This window comes from Schistocerca nitens, chromosome 1, assembly GCF_023898315.1.
Source record: "Schistocerca nitens isolate TAMUIC-IGC-003100 chromosome 1, iqSchNite1.1, whole genome shotgun sequence".
Taxonomy (NCBI): domain Eukaryota; kingdom Metazoa; phylum Arthropoda; class Insecta; order Orthoptera; family Acrididae; genus Schistocerca; species Schistocerca nitens.
Genome location: NC_064614.1, coordinates 601,785,887 through 601,793,171, shown reverse-complemented (window position 1 = coordinate 601,793,171; position 7,285 = coordinate 601,785,887).

The following is a 7,285-nucleotide window of genomic DNA, read 5'->3' as shown; positions in this document are numbered from 1 at the left end:
CATGTAGTGTCTGAGACTTACACTGACAACCAAGTTTCCTGTTATATTTTTGTTTGTAAGGAGTCCTCACAGACCAACACACAAGAAAGGATGGTTGCTCATGTTACGTATACTGACACCATCATGAAGAAATAAATTTATTCAAAATAAGCTTTGCTCACACTGCATTGTATCACTTTTCTCTAAGGGTGCCGTTCATCTACTAATGCATCTCAGCTCCATAATGATTGGAACACTATTTTCAATACTGAACTGCGGAAGAAAAACTTAAAAAAGAGTCATCTCTCCTTTGCATCACTATATTTGTATTGTGTTAGTATCTTCTATATGGAGTTACCCAAAATTATTTTTTACAATAACCAGTTGCTTTCAGGAAGGAAACAATATTCAGAGTATAATGACTTGCCTACAATGAAGTCATTAGAGGCAGAGAACAGTCCTTAATAGTCAACGGCAAGGCAAACTTTTTTTTTTATTTTTGAGGAACCACCCCAGTATTAATCTTCATTCACCTGTGGAAAGTCAACAGTTACAGCCAGCTAGAAACGTGAACCATCTGCAAAATCTGTAGAAATTGATATAGCGGGAAAAAAATTCATAATCGTCATCATGGGAACTCAAATCAGAAACTTCATACAAACTGCCATTCAGAGTTTTGCTTGAAGTTATGAGTGAGACAACACCTTTGGATATGAGAAAGATCAACAGTCTGCTGCAGAATTTCTCTCTTCCTTCCAGTTTTTCTCAGTTATCATCTCACAGAAGTGTGAGAAGTGATAAAGGACATGTTGGCATTTAAATGTCCATTATTTCTAAAATGCTATTAGATGAATTTGAGAGTATTTGCCATTGTAAGATAGAGGATGAAAATAAAAGGACTGTAATAATTTCTTAAAAGTGGAAGGACGTGGGGGAAGTGGGTATTAAAAATGATGTTGAAGTATCACTGATCAGGAAGTGTTTTAACATGTGAACAAAAGCCAGCCACTGTGGCCGAGCAGTTCTAGGTGCTTCAGTCCGGAGCTGCGCTGCTGCTACGGTCACAGGTTCGAATCTTGCCTTGGACATGGATGTGTGTGATGTGCTTAGGTTAGTTAGGTTTAAGTAGTTCTAAGTCTAGGGGGCTGATGACCTCAGAAGTTAAGTCCCATAGTGCTTAGAGCCGTTTGTGAACAAAAAGGGTTTAAATCAACATGGGGAAAAAAAAAATAATGCGGAATAGATCTAAGTCAAATCTGGTGAGGCACAAATGTAATCTTAGATATTAAGATAAAGTTTTCATCACCACAAAAATGGGTTTGAATAATGCAAAGGTCCTACTGGAGCTGGTGAGCCTTTACCTTCCTTAGGCCACTGAACTGACTCATCACGCCATTTATTTGGGGACCTTTTGGATTTATAATCTTCCAGACTCTCACTTAGCTACATCCTAAATATTTACTGCTATTAAAGATTTTTAGTTTCCATATTCAAAATAGAATAAAATGAGTAAAAAGTACTCAGACCTAACATCAGTGAGTGAGTATGCAAAATGTATCAGTGGCTTCAGTTTTAAGATCATTATTTCATGGTCTAGTCCTTCTGTTGGGTTCAGTTCTGTAATTCATGATCCCTTACTAGATTTTTAAAAATATGTTCAGTTGCAATAATTATGTATTTGAGACTTCTGTACACGAACATTTAGTAGTTACTGTGTCAACACTGATGCAGCTACATAAAATTAAAACTCCACTGTAAACTCCCTCCCCCTGCTGAGCCGTAGTGCACAGGCATTAGTAATCTCTCACCTTATGGTGCACATGGAGCCTAACTGTGGTGGATTTTTGGGTGGATGAACACACATTCTGTATTTTCGAGAAATCAGTGTAAGTCTACTATCACTTTTCTTAGTTTACGTTAAAACTGATCGATAAAGGGAATGTTTCTTCATTGATATTTTGTTCACTTCAAATGTTTGCGTACTCACAGTGAATACTGCCTCCTGTGGTAACAGCTACAAGTGAGGCCATTTACTTTAACGTGTAATGTCGTCACGTTTAAGTCTTCTGCACTAAACATTCTATGTTGTGATCCCATTAGCTGCAGGAAGGGCAGTTAGGCAGCGTTTGACGTGCCTCTGAATGAAGCTCTAAAATCACGTACAGAAAATGAGTTGCATCAAATGTTTCTCTAGTATGTTGTATTTCTTACTTTTAGACAAATCATTTCGCAAAATGTTTGATTTCCTTTTCAAAAATTTTGTATGCTTTATTTATACAGACTGTTTGGATTAACTGAAATGCTTGGCGTTAACACTGACTGCTGATGAATTACGCTCTCAACAATCAAATAGAAGTAGAATTTCGTGGTTGTTAATTCTGTTTTATTGAGAATTTGATGTGTGTGATATACTGGGATGCTGTGTATGCATTTAAAGACCAAGTGCTTAGGCAAGACCTTAAAAATGCACTTCGAAATACAATGTAAACAGCATAGATAAAACTTAAGAGAGTTCGTAAAAATATACGTAGTAGCGAGAACCGAACCCTGGACCAAACACGATGTCCAGATACTTGCCTGCAACACTACCGTTACATCACACATTCCAATTATAATGTGGACCTTATCCTTCTATATTTACTGTAGCCTGTCATACTTCCGCACTTATCGCTTGCTGAAAATTATTGATCATGTAGGATACATTCGCCTTTAATTTAATGATAAGATGGTCTAATGTCTTTCTGCTCATCCGCGTGTAAATTTGTTGGGTGGTCTTCGTAGATGATGTAAATTATGAAATTCTCCATGAAAATCTTCCCTTGGTAATTTCGTGCACAGCGCTCCTTTACTGCCTTATTTTCATAACAGAGCTAATTTTACTGCCTTATTCTCTAACTACAGTGTTCTACCGTTTAGGGGCGCTGTTTTATAGAAACAGCTGGTCAGCTCTAGTTGTCGTCTTGTAGTGGGAGATCGTCGCTCGCACGTAGGACACCCAAGAGTATCAATGGATGCTGCTGCTTATTGCGGGAATGTCGTGTACCCAGATGTCGCTCACATTCTCTGTAGTACTCTAAGCAAATTAGTAAGAAAATCAGCAAATGGGGGAAAATTTATAAAGTTTTGAAACTTCGGGAAAATACTCATATGGGGCGTTGTAATAAGAAACAGAAAAGGTCCGCGTCGTGTGCGCGCGCGCGCGCGCGCGCTGTTTCTCGCCAAGTTGTACACGAAAAATATCTTGTGCATCTTTTCACTTACATGAATGGTATTTGAGGTATAAGAATTGGAATAGAATTCTGTTAACGTAATAGTTTGCAATTTTTGTTACTTATAAAAGTATTTAAATGAAAAGCGTGATTAAGTGTATGGAAATATTTCTTTTGCGATCAGTACTGTTGAAATCAGGAGTACGTGCCAACAATGAAAACGTCTAGTTCGTTCCGATTCACTCCATTCACTCAGCACTCTTCTACCACTACTGTCGCTGTCGTTTCTTCCTACCCAGTGTCCAGGACAGCTGAGTAGTAGTAGTAGTAGTAGTAGTAGTAGTAGTAGTTGATGTTACCTGTCAAAGTAGCGCCAGAAAGCAAGTCAGGCTCACTCTGCAGTCATATGTGCTCTTTCCATCATAATGCTGGACGAACTGGCAGTCGTGGAGGAAGCAACATATTAAAGACTGTATTCCTGATTTGAGTGGAAACTGTGCATTTGGAAAATAGACCAAGTGATTGAAAAGCTGAAAAATAAATTTGTCAACACAATGGATGACATTAAGCAAAGAGGGAAAACTTCCCAGTTATGGATACAATACATTCAGCTTGTCATCTCGGCACTGTATTTCATCCAGGCACAGCTTATGGGGAATTGGGAGCTCCATATAGAATGTGTGAGTGATATGCTCCCAATATTCCATGCAACTGGACACTTTTTATGCTAAGACGTGTCATTTGTACCTCCAGGACATGGAAGAACTGAACAAAACCATGAAACACGCGGAGTTCGATAAGTTCACCAAGGACAGCTTCTTCACGGTTCGATGCTCTGGTAAGTACTGGTGTGGAGTATGGACTGACATGACGATAGAACAAACGCTTATGAAGAACCTGAAAAGTGTTGGAGGTGTTTCACACGGAAGAGTGTTGCAATGAATTTGCGGAATATCAATAGTCCATCACATATGTGAAGCTAAGGAACAGTTCTGCAATTTACACTGGATTTCAAGTGGAGTGGGAGGATAGAAATTTACGAGAAAATTCACAGAACATTTCAGCTATGGTTGCAACAACACACTCCATTTGTTTGTAAGGAACAATTGTGTTCGTAACGATCTGGATTAGTAGCTTCTCAGAAAGTAAACAGCTACAAACCTGCGTCTGTTGGTGAAGAAGCTCTTTGAGCAATAGTTACTGTCTCGCCAAAATTTGGTTCTCTGAAGCTTAAGCGATCATGGTTAGGGCAATGTGCATGTCAACTCTCAGGATTGAAAAAAATATAACTCAAGTAGGTAAAACGCATTTCTTTCAGAGAATACTGCGCACGTTTCATTCACCTGGTGATTTGAAGGGCTGCTTCATGTACGAATTATCGAGTATACCAATGTCTCTTACAGCAGTGGATTGATGAGGAAAACAAAAAAGTCGTCTCTGTACAATCTTTTCAATCAAGTACCTGAAAGGAATATGGACAATAATGAATCGACGTTCTTTGTTATAGTTGGAGGGTTTCTTACGCACCATGTCGTGTGGCCGAGAATGGATGTTTTGGTGGCATTTATAAAACCTTAATAGCGTATATTCAAAGGCATTATAAAGATGATGTTGCTGTTGTATTTAATGGACATTTAGAAAGTTCTCTGAAAATAGAAACTATTGAACGCCAAGGCGAACGATGAAGCGGACCTCACGAGACATTTTCTTTAATAACAGCATATTATGTGCTGAATTACAGTTCGCCTTTCCTACAACCTCAGCAATAACGACATGTTTATTACACAGCTTGTGCAAAAACTTGACAGTTTTGGTATTGAAACCAGGATTGCGGATGATGATGCAGATGTTTAAATTGTTGCAAAAGCAATAAATGCCTCAAAATTTTACCAGCAAGTGATTATAGAGCGTCAAGATGTAGATCATCTTGCGCTACTTATCACTTTTCCTCCAGACGACATAGAACAAGGTGTTACAGTTGTAAATATATACGTATATCCTCACTCGTTCATGAACGCAAGAATTCAATACTGTTTCTTCATGCAGTAAGTGGTTGTGACAACACTTCAGCCTTGTTTGGAAAAGGAAGGCTGCAAGCTTTCCAATTGTTCTGCTGGTATCCCCAAACTGCATAATATTCCACGGATATTCAACAATACTGCTTCCTCTCCTGATACCATTGCAAAAGCAGGAGAGAAATTTATTCTCTCTCTCTCTCTCTCTCTCTCTCTCTCCCTCTCCCTCCCCCTCACCCCCCCCCCCCCGTCTACCGTTTTTGTGTGTGGAGGAGGGAGAGGGAGTGTACTGATGATAACAACTTACATGCAATTCGATTTGAATGTTTTAATGTACTTGTGGGTCAGGCAAACAACGCTGTCATACTTTCTCGTTTGCCACCCATTACTGATGCAGGACGCCTCCACTCTTACCATGTTTACCTGCAAGTCCAGCTATGACTGGGGAACAACTTCTTTCCCAGAAACTGGGGGCGGAGGGAATCAAACTCAACCCTCTTCCCAATTCCCATGAAACGACCACTTGCTCCAGAGGAAATACTGTTACTGATTTCATGCGGGTGCACTCATGGCTGCAGGGAAAGTGCGGATGTGTGAAGGCTGACCTACATTGCACAACAATGCGCAAAGACTGTTGCGGACAAAGCTGCACTAATGCGCCTCACAGTGATTTGAGAGAAAATTTGAATGAGTTTTATGTAAAAAAAAATATTTACGAGAATGTATTTGTTTGATAGATATTGTGGTATTTTCATTGTCTACATGCTGTTCATATGATTGTAAATATATTATAACAAAAGTAATTGTTGATTAGTTTTACAGTAATTCTTATTTTCATGAAAAATGATTTTCATTCCAACAATTTAAGTTGCAAACATCTAATGTAAAAGACTAAAAAGCCTGTTTTAAGAGAAATTTCACCTTTTTTTACCCTTAAATTTTAGCACTCGTAAACTAATTACCTCGCTTAAATATGCATTTAACCATCTCTGAGTAGAATTTCACCAGAAATATTTTCTGTCATATAGACAACTTCGTTAGATGAACCATTTTTTGTAAAGTTTGAAAAAGGAAAATGAATTACATTACATAAATTTTTCCCCCATTTTTCCTAATTTGCCTGGACTATAGCTTCTGACCCTTACTGCCTAATGCAATCTTACTCTTTGGAGAGCACAGCACACAACAAATAACACACGAGAATACCGTTTAGTCTATAACCAAATACATTGATTGCTGAGCATGCAGTTAGAAGCCCATGAATAAGAGAAGGATAAACATTTAAATGCCTGATCATGTCTCTCTGAGTTTGACCCATCATTGTATTTCATTTGGTACATAATGCCTCAGTGTCAAGGCAGCAGTCTTGTCTTTATCACAGCTTTTCTACAGTTTTGTCTGATTTACATGTGACAAGAGGATTATAATGTCACTGTTTTATATGTGGTAGTGTTCAGCCATATTACAGTGTAACTTTGTGTGTCAATTGGCCTATCATTCATTTAGCAGCAGTTTTTATCAATTTACCACAGTGTTTTGAGAAAGTGCATAAAGTTGAAAGTATTAATTTACTTTGTTGGTCTGTGACAAATTTACCCAATGCCTGCAAACAAAGCACTAGTGTGCATAATAATGGAACGTTTAACTACAGTACGAGCAGACTGTGTGGTGAGCATGAATAAAAGTTATGAAGGAATGATATTCAGTTGTTGTGATTCTTCAGTTTCTCCCGGCGTATTTGTTGCTTGAACAGTTCACGGGTATACTGCCGGTTCACAGTGTCCAACGGGCACAATATTTCGGCGACCAGACATGCCGCCATCGTCAGGTGCGCTGACGAACTGAGCTCCTGAGGGCGGGCGGCCGATTTAAATCTCCTCCCCCTGCGGGCCGCTCTCTTCGCCGTCCGCGCCCGCGCTCGCGAAGACGTGGGCGTCGGAATCTGTCGTAGCGTCAATGTGCTTGCTACGACCGTCCTGGTCGCCAGTTCGTACTTCTCGCTCAGAGTCTTTTTAATTACATTCATGTGCCGGGTCCCAAGCCTTGCTGAGATTGTACCCGCAATCTCGTCAGAAGCTCAGT